Source organism: Budorcas taxicolor, chromosome 23, assembly GCF_023091745.1.
Source record: "Budorcas taxicolor isolate Tak-1 chromosome 23, Takin1.1, whole genome shotgun sequence".
Taxonomy (NCBI): Eukaryota; Metazoa; Chordata; class Mammalia; order Artiodactyla; family Bovidae; genus Budorcas; species Budorcas taxicolor.
In genome coordinates this window covers 8,989,964-9,003,734 of record NC_068932.1, presented here as the reverse complement: position 1 = coordinate 9,003,734, position 13,771 = coordinate 8,989,964, and the positions used below count along the sequence as shown (strand labels likewise).

The 13,771-nt window shown below is 43.1% G+C and overlaps 1 protein-coding gene across 3 annotated transcripts in view; it reads left to right on the top strand.

Moving 5' to 3' along the window:
- The window catches only part of SGMS1 (sphingomyelin synthase 1), a 335,579-nt gene that overhangs the window by 90,573 nt on the left and 231,235 nt on the right, over positions 1-13,771 (top strand). For 2 of the 3 annotated variants that reach the window (XM_052660728.1, XM_052660726.1), the window contains exons 3-4: positions 5,616-5,704; positions 11,793-11,891. The gene's annotated coding sequence lies outside the window, so the exon portion shown is untranslated. The remainder of the gene's footprint in view (positions 1-5,615; positions 5,705-11,792; positions 11,892-13,771) is intronic. The other variant, XM_052660727.1, reaches the window with a different exon arrangement.

The window sequence follows — 13,771 nt, the reverse complement described above, 5'->3', positions numbered from 1 at the left end:
TTATTTCTGTGTCTCAGATTCTCATCCATAAATTGAAGATAATAAATAGTATTTAAAGAGTTGTTGTGAGGATTAATAGAGTATACACACACACACACGGGCTTCCCAGGTGGCTGGCTCAGTGATAAAGAATCCACCTGCCAAACAGGGGATGCAGGTTCAGTCTCTGGGTTGGGAAGATCCCCTGGAGAAGGAACTGTCAACCTACTCCAGTATTCTGCCCTGGGAAATCCTGCCGGGGTCCAGCCCCAGTGGATCCAGGGAATTCAAAGGGGGGACGGAGTCGGCGTCTTAGAAAGGACTATTTAATTAGAAAAGAGAGATTAGGAAAGAATGGTGTAGTAGGAAAATTAGTGGAGAAAAGATGCTGAATAACTTGGTTTACGTGGAAAGCTAATAAAGTCTCAAGACAAGAAACTTGCACCACCTACGTAGGCCACCAGCGCCTGCTTGACTAGCGGAGGGTGCCCCGCCTTGGGCTCCCTCTCACGTGGGTCTTAGAAGCCAGGGCAAATAAGTAGACATGGCGAGCCTCCACGCTCCAGATGGGAATTCAGCCAGAAAAGAAGAGAAGGAGAAAAGACCACACAGGGGAAACCAGTCTTTCCAGTGACTGGCCCATCCCTTATTGTCTGGGAAAGCTTTTTATACTTTTGGTTGTACATAGAGATCAATGGATAATACAAGGTTATGCAGTGTCAGCAGCCCTGACTCTTATTGAGACCAGGCTTTCTCTCTGCATACCTAGCTGTATACAGAAGTCTTAGGTGATTTACATCATCTTCTGGCCAGGAGGCCTATTAGCATTTTATGGCCCTTTTCTGATAAGGGTCCGTCAACCAGAAAACTTATTTGCCTTAAAAGTGTTGTTCTTACTAAAGTCTGGTGCCACTCTCAGAAAGCACTAATTAAGGTTACATTCTTACATAGCAAGGACACAACAATTTATAACAAGGAAAAGGAGTACAGTGATTTATAACAAAGAGAAAATTCATTAACTCAAAAGTCTACTATTGCTAACATCAAAACTACTATATTCCTTTTTCTATATCCCAATTACATTGATTAATATCCTCCAGGTGCCTAAAAGATAAAGAATATGGAGGCCTGGCAGCAGTCATTGACTCAACAATGAAAACCCATCACCAATATAATTCTTAGCTCTTTAGAAAAGGCTCTATATCTTTAAGATGTTTTAAGCTGTGTGCCTCTTGTGGTTGAGGGGCTGTAAACAATCACAAGTTGTAAAAGTCTCTAACTGTCAGGCAAGTTAGAGAGCCATCAGAGGGGTTTGAGCTGAAACACTCCTTTTATATGCAGGAGACTGTTAACTGGAGCTCTAAGTTAACTCTTTCCAGAGAAAGGTGGTCGGGGATAGCCCCCTGTTATGTCAGAAGAGTGGAAAGCACAGTACAATAAAGCAGGCAGACTCTGGTTTTGGGGGTAGATGCTCAGGAAAATCCAGGGGTACCCCTGAGGCCTGATCCCAGCCTTTGGCTTTTGCCAGGCCCCCTTCCTCATGACCTTTGCCACGCGCGGGATTCCCCATGCTGGCTCCCAGCAAAATCCCATGGACAGAGGACCCTGGTGGGGTATAGTCCATGGGGTCGCAAAAGAGTCAGACACATGTAGCCACTAAACGATCACACGCACACACACACACACACACACAGTACACAGTACTTGAGGTGCTTAGAACAGTTCCTGGCACATAGTGAGTATTCTGCAGTGTTTGCAGTTGATAATAAGATGATGGTGTTCTTTGGGCATATCTTGGGCCATGTCATTTTTGTCTTCATATCCTGCACAAGGTCTGCCCCAGTGTCTACGTGTGGTGGGCATTCCATAACGGTCTATTGATGAAATGGATGGATGTGGCTGGGCGGAATGCTTGAATGCATGACCAGTTCTTTTTTACCCTGAAGTAGTATTTGCCTCATTGAGATAAGGTCTCTGTTTAGTTTCTGATTCAAGATTGAATAATTAGAAGTTGACCCAGACAAGTTAAAATTATTTGTCAATTATAAATAGTTATTAAGTGCTTCCGGTGGGGTGGGCACAGGGTAAATATTTTATGATTAACTTACACAGCCTTTCAAGAGCCTTGTGAAGCAGGTACTATCCCATTTTACAGATAGTAAGTTTCATGTTGCATTGCGTTGTGCACGTTTAGTTGTGTCTGACTCTTTGAGACCTTATGGGCTGTAGCCCGCCAGGCTCCTCTGTCCATGGGATTTTTCAGACAAGAATACTGGAGTGGGTTGCCATTTCTTCCTCCAGGGGACCTTCCTGACCCAGGGATTGAACCTCTGCCTCTTGGACTGGCATCTGGCTCCTTTACCACTGAGCCACTTGGGGAGCATTCACTTTTACCCCTGTAGTTAAGAGGTAGGACTTTGAATCAGGGGAAACTGTGAAGCCCACATCACCAACAGAGCTGTCATCTGAGCTCTGAGATGTGTGACCTTTAGCCTAGAGTAAAGCACTCATAGACAGTTGTATTATCTGTTATTATTACAGCTTCTCTGAGGCAGAATCATAAACACCAGTACTACGTGAGTACAAGTGTGAGAGCCCTGGATATTTGGTGTTGATCATATCATAGCAAGCATGTCATGGGTGTACAAACTACATATTCCTTTGTTGAAAATTCTGGCTTTGGGGAAAGTCTTCATATTGAAGCTTAAATTTTAGTACTTAAGTTTAAAATTATTTTCTATATGATGTCTTTGCTGGAAATGGAAAAATGCTGTCCATGGCTCTCAGTAGTGCTTAAAATGAGTTAAGTGTGGAGTTGTCTTCATTTTCTCTTTCCTAGGTTAAACTCTTTCTTTGAGTTCCATACTTTTCATCCCTGTGGATTTCATTTACCTTTGGTTCTTTTCAGTTTTCCCCAGAAGTATTAAGAGCCCAGCATTAGTCACTCTGAGCCTGGCTGATATTTATTATGACCTGAGGTAGTATATCCTCCTTCACAGTCAAAGTCTGCGAGGTGACGATGCCTCTCCTGTGTGGGGAGAAGACACCTCCTCTGTGTGAGGCTATACACAGTACTGAAACACTGGTTGGAAAGATCCGCTGGAGAAGGAAATGGCAACCCATTCCTGTATTCTTGCCTGGAAAATTCCGTGATCAGAGGAGCCTGGTGGGCTACAGTCCATGGGGTCATAAAGAGTCGGACACGACTGAGCTCACACACACACAATGTGCGTCTCCAGTATGGAGAACATATACTTGAGAAGCAGAAAGAGGTCATTCCACATTCTGCCTGGCACACTGTATGGAAAGCTGTGTGTGTGTATACATGTGTGCAAACATGTGTGTGTGCACACGTGCTGTCAGCACAATTCTGCTGGCTTGTACCGGGAAAGGCCTATTCTCCATTTTCCTGAATGGCAAACTCCTCTTTGCTCACAGTATGTGAGATGAAAATATTATTCTTGTTGCCAATTTCCTTTTGATTAGTTTTGTATCTAGGGCTGCAAGTTTTCCTTTGGACTATTTTTTTTTTCTGATTATTTTCTCACCAGTGGTTAGGAATAGAATTGGAAGGAGGCCAGGAAATGACTTATCTGAAAAGGAGTCTTCTCCCCACCCCTAAGTACATGCACGTAAATAGGAAGAAAAATGAACAGCAACTAACTTTTGATTCCTTGGCTGGATTATAGTGTTTTATTGTGCCACTTAGAAGAAGAGTTATGGAAATATATGTCAGAGTGATAGCCAGCTGGCTATCTGAAGTGAGTATCAGCTTTCTGGAAGCAGTAGAGACATTTTCCTGTCATTTTATTGCATTTTTTTAGAATTGCCTGACTGCTAGAGAGTGTTTTTCTTGCCACAGTGCTGCAATAAAAGTAAACACATACATTTCTAAGAAACAGATTATTAGAGAGTTTCTTTGAAGTGTTTAAATAAAGAGCATTTGTTATATGCTCCAAGCGTTTGATTTTTAACTCTTCCCAATGGAGCAGCCTCGTGCCTCTCAGACATCACTTAGCACTGAAGGAATCTAGAGAAATTGAGAGGCAGCTGGTGCTGGACCTGCCCTTCTCTGGTAAACTAGAGACCTGGGTGACACACGAGGCAGTTACTGTCAGTCCCAGCAACACAGGCAGCCAGGACTTTGATCCGTGAGAGAAGAGTCGCATGAAGTGAGACCCACATTTGCCCTAATTTTCTGCCAGAGCACATTCCCTGTTATGTGCTTTCCTTGGTCTGAGTACCAGGAGTGGAAGCATATGATAGCCTGGTGGTCTCCAGAATTCAGGGCTGTTGAAGAGGCTGAAGTTTGTATGGCAGGCTGCTGGGGAGGAGGGAGCTATGAGAGGGGAACGCAGAAGCTGAGATGTGTATCCATACAGGTTGAGACCTAGTAGAGAGCAGCTTCTCCGAGTGGGAAAGAGAACGGCCCAGGCAGGGGTCACGCAGTGTGGAGAGAAATGGAGAGTTCTGGGTTAGCCAGGGTGGAGGGACCTCATTGAGCACCTTAACCGTTCCCTTGAGACACCAGGAAGACCACGCCTAGGGGTTAAGGGTCATGCACTAGGACTGAGGATATAACTCACAGACCCATCTTAACCAAGTATAAAACCAAGCCTGACAGAACCGAGAGGGTCTGCCAGGGACTTAGCTGCCATCAGCTGCCCCGAGCGTGTTGTAGCCAAGGTGGTGAAGTCCAGGCCAGGCAAGGGTCACCAATGAATGCTAAATCTAAGGGGAAATTTGATGAAGGCAAGAGGTTTGCACGGTCTGAAGACATCTCTCCACAGGTTACTTATTATAAGGGAAAAAAATAATTTTTCTGGGGAGAAACTGGACAGCACTTTGGCTCAGTGATCGAAATTTGTATTGCCAGGGAGGGGCACATAGACTTCACATACTTTCAGCTCTGACACCAGGAGAAGAAAACATCACCTCTGTCGTTTTCTGGCTGATAATGCATAAGGTGAATTGAATCATGAGGACATGTCAGACAAGTCAAAATGGAAAGGTTTTGTTAAGAAAAGGAAAGTGAAAGTTGCTCAGTCGTGTCCGACTCTTTGTGACCCTATGGACTATACAGTCCATGAAATTCTTCAGGCCAACTAGAGTGGGTAGCCTTTCCCTTCTCCAGGGGATCTTCCCAACACAGGGATTAAATGCGGGTCTCCCGCATTGGAGGCAGACGCTTTAACCTCTGAGCCACCAGGCCATATCATTTCTGTTCTTTATTGTGCCCATCTTTAAGGAGTCATAGAGCATTCCAATTCTGACTCTGATGCTTGCTGGCTGAAGGGTCACTGGAAAGTTCCTTAACCTTGGGATATTCAGCCACTGCATTTTACAATAATATTTGCCTAGCCTCAATATCTTACAACTTCAATGAGAAAATGCATGTGAAACCTTTTTGTAAATAATAATGGTTTCTTCTACAAACATAAAATTACTATTAATAGTTTAGTTAAATATGAAAATTGCCTTGGACCAAGGTAAAGACTTTCCTTAATTCAGGTGGCCTTTCTTCCTTTTAAATGTCAAGAATGACTATACAAGAGTGGGTTTTTTTTTCCCCCCCCTTGGACCTTTTTGTTCCTTCTGATTGCCTCGTTTCTAATTCCCTGCCTTTATTATTCTAGGCAAAGCTGCAGTGACAAAAGGAATGGTGTAATTTCTGAATTTCAAGAACAGTGAAGTAGGAGATGGGAGAGAGCGCATAAAAGGACACGTAAGTCAAACTGAGTGTTTTCAAACGTCTGTTCTCAAACATCTCATGGATCTGAAGTTCCTCAGAATCTCTCCTGCTTAGTTCTGCAGTGGTCTGTGAGGCTCTGATGGATGGAGGGATCTTTCCGGTCTCCAGCCCCAGATCAAAATCAGCCAAGGAAAGGCCAGGGTGGTTTGCAGGAGGAAGGAGAAAGGTTTGAAGAGGCCACTTTACTCATTGGAGGCGAAAGGCAACATGGGTCAGGGTTGGAGAAACATGTAAAACAAAGGGCACCGGAAACGCTGTCTCTCTGAGTCACTGCGAGTGACAGGAAAGGGCCTTGCCAGATCAGAAAGCTTCAGGGAGGCCTGGGGCAGTCATCTCCTCTAATCAGAATTGCCTTGGGTTGCAACTCCTTATCCAGGAAGATTACATTTACCAGGTCTGCTCCTTTGGAGTTGAAGAGTCTAGGCCAGCGCTTCTCAGACGTGAGATTAAGAATTTGCCCTAGAACTAAATGTGGAAACTTCACTTCTTTTCAGAGAAAGTCTGTCTACCAAAAGTAAAAGTCAGTTGAACTAAACAGTGTTCTTTGTAGTGGTAGTTGACTTCCATTCTGGAGCATAATGTTACTATGTCCATATATATATCCAAACAAAAATTGCCTAGTTTTTAATCTTGATAAGAATAGTATATTGCATGTGATATTCTGCAGCTTTCATTTTTTTCACTCAGTTGTACTTTTAAGATTCACTTGTTGCATGTAATAGTAGTAAATGAATTTTTATTGTTAAATAAAATTCTACTCCAAAAATCTATCATAGTGTATCTGTTGCTCCATTTCCTTCCAACATTTGGTATTTTGTTGCCATTCTAATGAGTATAAAATAGTATATCATTGTGGTCTCAATTTACGCTTTCCAATGAATGGCGAGGTTGAGCAGTTGTTTTTTTAAGTGTCCTTTGGAGAGCAGAGTTTATGACTTTAATGTGGAGAAATTTTTCAGTCTTGAAGTCTTGTTTCTTTTTTTTTTTTTTGGTGTTGTTTTTTGAAAATAGTCTAGCAGCCTCACTTTCAATTGTGTTGTGGTTTCATTGCTCATCTTCATTCTTTTTGATTGAAGTTTTTGTTGATTTGTGTTCTCACATGTTATATCTTTACATGTTTACTTGGGTTCTTTTTCTAGTTCCTCTATTGAATAGTTACTCACTTGGAAGGTGGAATTGCTACTTTTAGAATAACTCCCAAGAACAGAGTCTATTTTCTGCTAAAGTATCCCTTTTCTTTTTGCCCAGAATCCTTGATATGTGGATCTCTGACTGAAGATGCCCTTCTTCCACATGTGGAGCACAGGAAATAGATATTTACTGCTGTGAATTAGAGGCATCATCTCTGTAGACTTCTGTAGACTTATATTCTGCATCCTCTTAATGGACATAGAAAGTAGTTTGAAGATTTTGGTCTCTAAAATGTTAAGTTGCCTTGTGCTTTGGCACATGGGGGAAAAATATTATTTCAAAATAGATGTCAACTGAGAGTGCTGATTTAATAGCTTTTTAATTCATTCTGCAACAGAAACATCATCTGTAGGCAATCATACCTTTTCAGAGACCACACAGATTTGATGGGAGTGTGTGCATTAGGATTTTGTGTTGACAGTGACATGTTAGACAGGTTTCTACTCTGCAGAATCTTTGTGCTTTGCAGGTTATAAATTGGATTTTTAATGCTAGTGTTATCATAGAGAAGGTAGGCACAGAAAACATCCCCAGGGAATGCTGAGCTCTGTGATGAGAGATTCTCCGAGGGGCTACCTCTTACTGGACCCATACCTTCACTTGGAAAATATAAATATCTTTTATTTATAAATGTCTTTTCCTCCCTTGGATAGCAAATTCTAGTGAGTGGTTACTTAGTACGTGTTCTTATTTGCTTGGTTATTGTTGGCTGTCGGTTCACGTACTACTGCCATTTTGGTTTGGTTGGCTGAACACTCCAGGAACTTTGCCTGGAGAGCTAGGAAAGAGATGAAGAAGTAGTGGAGAAGTTTACCAGGAATGGCCAGTGGGTCCCCGAGGAGGTCCTGCCCAGGCTTTGGGCTGGGGAGCCATCATTCACAAGCACAAACTGCTTGGATCTGAAAAGGGTCTGATTACCACTTCCCCCAGTTCTGTTGGCCTGGACTGGCCAGTTCATTTGATAGATCAGCAGCTGGCACTTTGAACCACCCAGTTCTCCTCTTTTAACTATAAATGTATCCCCTGGAGGACTGTGATTTGAGTCATTAGCATGATTTTAATACAGTTCACCTGAATGCAGTTTCTTTCCTTCTGCAAAATTGTGACTCCAGTTGTATCAAAATGGTGCAGAGAGAGAGCTCCAGAACGTGGTCTTTCAGGTGTCATTTTAGTGAGGGCATCAAAACTAGGGCTTGACAGGCATTGTCAGGATGAGTGACCATAAACCTGAGTTTGCTCACCAGGCCCCATTGTATGACCCAGAGCTGTGCTTTGCTTCACACTCACTGTACATCTTCCAGACTTTGGTCCTGATCGTGCTTTCTAGACCAAGAACAGTTCCTCACTGCTTTCTGACTCAGTCCTGGAATACTTGGCCATTTGTAACATTTTCCTCCTTTCTCACATGACATCATAAATTTGTATATTTCTAAAGAAGGTTCTGAAAAGTAGAATTGTTTTAAACACTTTCTTCTCCAACCTGCCCTCCTTGCTCCTCACCAGATTCACATCTGAATACTTGTTATAGTGCCCTTTGTCTGATGCCTTCAAACATACCCACAAAATAATTTCTGTTTGCCTTTGTCTCAGGCCAGGTGTTCGGGGTGGGAGGCATGATTTAGAGGGAGCCACGTTAGGTTCCTCAGTAGCCAGATGACCTGGCTTCAAGTTGAATGTCTACTTGAAGTCTGTATGACTTTGGTTAATCACTTAGCTTTTCTGTTTTCATTTTCCCACCTCATCTATTCATATGCTGGAGCAATTGTTCTCAAATGTTTTGGTTTACAGTTCAGTACAGTTCAGTCGCTCAGTCGTGTCCGACTCTTTGTGACCCCATGAACTGCAGCACGCCAGGCCTCCCTGTCCGTCACCAACTCCCGGAGTCTACCCAAACCCATGTCCATCGAGTCGATGATGCCATCCAACCATCTCATTCTCTGTCGTCCCCTTCTCCTCCTGCCCTCAGTCTTTCCCAGCATCAGGATCTTTCCCAGTGAGTCAGCTCTTCACATTAGGTGGCCAGAGTATTGGAGTTTCAGCTTCAATATCAGTCCTTCCAATGAACACCCAGGACTGATCTCCTTTAGGATGGACTGCTTGGATCTTCTTGCAGTCCAAGGGATTCTCAAGAGTCTTCTCCAACACCACAGTTCAAAAGCATCAGTTCTTCGGTGCTCAGCTTTCTTTATAGTCCAACTCTCACATCCGTACATGACTACTAGAAAAACCATAGCCTTGACTAGATGGACCTTTGTTGACAAAGTAACGTCTCTGCTTTTCAATATGCTGTCTAGGTTGGTCATAACTTTTCTTCCAAGGAGTAAGCATCTTTTAATTTCATGGCTACAGTCACCATCTGCGGTGATTTTGGAGCCCAGAAAAATAAAGTCAGCCACTGTTTCCACATCTATCTGCCATGAAGTGATGGGACTGGATGCCATGATCTTCGTTTTCTGAATGTTGAGTTTTAAGCCAACTTTTTCACTCTCCTCTTTAACTTTCATTAAGAGGCTCTTTAGTTCTTCTTCACTTTCTGCCATAAGGGTGGTGTCATCTGCATATCTGAGGTTATTCATATTTAAGGCCCCTTTATACTCTTTAAAAGTGATCGAGGGCCCCAAAAGGCTTTGCTTGTATGAGTTATAGCTAGCATTTGCGGCAGGCAGAGAAATAGCCCCCCAAAGATGTCTACTTCCTAATCCCCAGAACTGAGGCATATGTTTCTTTACCTGGCAAAAGAGACCACCAATGTGATTACATTAAGGATCTCGCAGTGCAGAGCTTATCCTGGATTAATCAGGAGAGCTGGTATAGTCAAAAGTCCTTATAGGGGAAAGGCAGTGTGCAGGTGGCCTCCAGAAACTGGAAGAGGCAAGGGACACATTCTCCTCTGGGTTCAGGAGGAGCTCAGCCCTGCCAACACCTCCATTTTAGCCCTGGAAGGCCTGTTTGTAGACTTCAGACGTCCAGAACTATAATTTATGTCATTTTAAGCTACCCATTTATAGTCATTTGTTATAGCAGCAATAGGAATCTAATGCAAATATTTTCTGTTAAAAATTAAAAGTGACAAATTTAAAAAATTTATTTAGACATAATAAACTCTTATAGGTTAGCATCAGTTACTTTTTTGGGGTGGAATAGCTAGTTTTCAATTGTTAGTGAGACAGCTACCATTGGTATACATTTTTAAATGTATAAATCTCTTTTAATGTCTGGCTTAATAGAAAGTACCTGGATTCTCAAATCAGCCTCTGCATTCAATTTGTTGTGGTATCACATGTCATGTAACCTCTGAAAAACTCCCCTGAATATACTCACAGAGAAAGGGCATTGAAAAGGCAAATACCATCTTAATATTATTATAAAAATAATTTTGGCCTCATGCCTTACCTATAACATAGGCCTCTTAGGAAGTACCCTACTTTGAGAACATCTGGGCTAGAACATAGCCACACAGCTATACCTAGCTGCCAAGAGTCTGAGAATTTCAGTTCTTATTCTAGGTGCCAGCTTTTAAAAGTGAGGGTTTAGAAAGGGACATTAAAGGACACTGATTATTATATATCAAAGTTTGATACCCATGGTAGGTAGACAGTTGCCAAAATGTTGGTTTCCTTTCTCCTTGTCCTCATATTAGCTAGGAAAAATGGGCATTCTGCTGAGACCACATCCTTTAGAAATACCTAGGATGGAACACAATGGTATGTAGGTGGAGTCATAACTACGTAGAATTGCATTTTTAGCATTTGTAGATTGATTATATGAAATATCTTTTGTTTGGTGCTCACAGACAGCATTTGATGCCTTGTTTGGGTCTTTTGAATTTAACAATGCACTTCCTTTCCTTGGGTAGGATTATAGTTGAAATTGAACTTCAGCCTAGCTTTGATTCAGAGTTGTCCATAAAGGGTTTGAAACTACAAGGGGAGTAACATTCCCTCCTGGTCATTTTGTAGATAGTTCCTCGTTCTCCCTGTCAGTATTCTTTTGCTGAAGAGTAACCCAGTTCCAGTTTCTGATGTGAAAGAGCAGTTAGGAATATTTGTGCAAAATAGCCTATAGTTTAAAAAAAAAAAAGGTATGTAAATACAGTAAAAACAGTTTGGAGTTAAGTGGCATGATTTTGAGCTTAATATAAAGCTTAATACTGATCTCATTAGTTGACGACATGTGTCTGATGTCTTTTTAGTACTGTCCTCATCTTTAAATTGATTGTTATAATAGCTTTTGGGTGAATAAGGACTTGGAAGATATTTTAACATCCCGAATATGGTTAGTTCAGCCTCTGGAGTGGGAGAATCCTTTGTACGTTTCACAGGGTTGACTGTCTATTTCCTGACTGAACTGATTGGAAACAAGTTTTGATTTGGGATGGGGGTGGGGGAGGAGAAGCAGCAGAATTTAGAGGCTCAGGCACTTGGGGAAAATGTGTACCTGATGTTTCCTTGGGGAAAATGTGTACTGACTGATGGGTACTGTGGGCCAAAAAAAACACAAAAACAAAACAAAACAAAAAAATGCTGCCTGTTGTTTTAGTAAAGGATTTAGAAAGGACTGTTGTGGCCATAAAGTCATCAACCACTGCAGCAGCCAGCCAGACCTTGCACCGTGAGGGGAGCTCAGGATGGAGAAAGACAGGCTGCTAACCATTCAGGCCATCAGCCACTTCAGCCACCTGGATGGTGCACTGTGAGGGGAGCTCAGGATGGAGAAAAACCCAAAACTGGCCCAAAACTGGATAGCTAAGATGCTTATCAAAGGAACCCAGACTCTTGCATCTTCCGCATACATAAATTAGCCTGAGATGTCTGGATTTTTTGATTAAGAGCAATCTTTTGATGTTTAACTATTTTTTTTTTCCCTGTAGGAAAAATTCCTGTATCTCCTGGCTCCTCCCTTATCTCTTGGAAAGAGTTTTTCAAAGCTATCTGCAAGACAGCAGTCCCTGGCTACAGTCCTTAGTAAGGTCTGCGAACAAACATAACTCTCCACTTTTGGGCTGTGCAGTTTTTTCAATTGACAGTACTCTGGGGCCAGAGGGTCACTGCAGTGTCTGGTGACAACTGTGAACTGGAGCTGGTCAGGGCGGTTTTACTCGCTTTGCTCTTTTCCCCAGTAGCCTCTGAAAACTACCTTGTGATTGTCAGTTTCTGCTCTACCCTATGGTGTACTGTGTTAGCAGGAATTGGATTGAAACCTTAGTTAAAACAGAGAGGGTGGAAGCAATTTTTTTGTGACTCCAACTTGAGGTACCACAAACTCCTGGTACTAAGCACCCTGGATCTTGGGTACTCAAAGTTTTTAGCAACTAGCATCATAATGGTAGCACTTATTACACATATATGAGCATAACAGAAAAAGTGTAAGTGAAACTGATAGGAAGGGTTGTCCCTATGTTAGTTTCTGAATACATTTCAGATCATCACTGGTGGTTCTCCAAGCAGGTCATCCCTAAAGACTTGCTAGGTGTTTCAGGAGGCAAAAGTGAGGTTGCCCGTAGCGCACTGCCCTCTTTAGGGGGTTTACAGTCACATCTACGTGGTGGCAGAGGTTAGGGTGCTGATTCAGTGAAAGTCTTAGTTAAAAGCCATGTGGTCATTCATTGCAGCAGCTAGCAATTTTGAAAACATGGGCTGGAATATTTTTCTGATGCTTTAAAATAAGAACAAAACAATTGTTTTAAGATTGCAAAACAATGAGTGTTTTGATTTGGCAGTACCTGCGTTGGCTAATCACTAAATGTAAACTATTTCTCTGAGCAAGAGGCTCCACTAGCCAAGAGCTGTGCCTTATTGTATTTTTTCCATCAGCTCTTTAGCAGGCCTGGGCCCAGGAGGCATTTCAGGCTTGTAGCCAGCCCTCCCAGGCCTTCAAACACACTCAGTTGCCTCTTTCACAGAGGGCCCCAGGGTGTTTTGGAAGCCACGTGTGACTTTAAGGAAAAGATTAGAAAGGGGCGGAAAAGCACGTACTACAAACTAGCTGCTTTTGGTGATTTTTTTCCTTTCACTCTCATTTCTGACTGATTTCCAGGCTGACTCCCACAGCAGCTGTTGCACGCACTTGCTCCTTTTTGAACTCCTGGCCTCCCCTAGCCCAGCCCACGGCAAATGCCCTCAGAAACGAAGTCCTGGAGGGACTTCTCTGGTGGTCCAGTGGTTAAGAATCTGCCTTCTGATGCAGAAGACACGGGTCCGATCCCTGGTCGGGGCGCTAAGATCCCACGTGCCATGGGACAATTAGGCCCCCACACCACAACTAGAGAGCCCGTGTGTTGCAGTAAAGGTCCCGTGTGCCGCAGATAAGACCCGATGCAGCCAAACAAATTAAATGGCTTTTAAAAAAGAAAGAAATGGAGCCGTGGGGACGGAGCCTGCCCTCTGCCTTCCTCCTCTCCACCACAGTCGAGCCGCCATTTTCCTGCAGGTGTCACGGCTGGGCTGGCCCTGAGCTTCATCGGGCGCAGGTGTGTCTTATGTCTCCCTTCCTCACACGTCTCCCTCATCCCATCCTGCCCTCTGTCAGCTGTCCAAGCATGCTTCTGTTACACTTAGCTACCCTCTTGTACGACTCTTGAAATGGGTCAACTGTCCGATGCCTCCAGTGGTGTCTTTCACATGCAGACTCATTCATTCCCTCAAAGCCACACTTCACACATTATAATCTGATAGACGTGCCTTGAATATTCAGAAAACATTTATGGACCACCTCCTGTGTACACAGCAGCTGTGTGCAGATGCCAGGAGATACAGAGATGACTCAGACCCTTTGTGCTGTTGGTGGAGAAGGGGACAGAAGTGTGGGAGCAAATCGTGAGAGATGACTTCTAGTAAAAACATGGGCCAG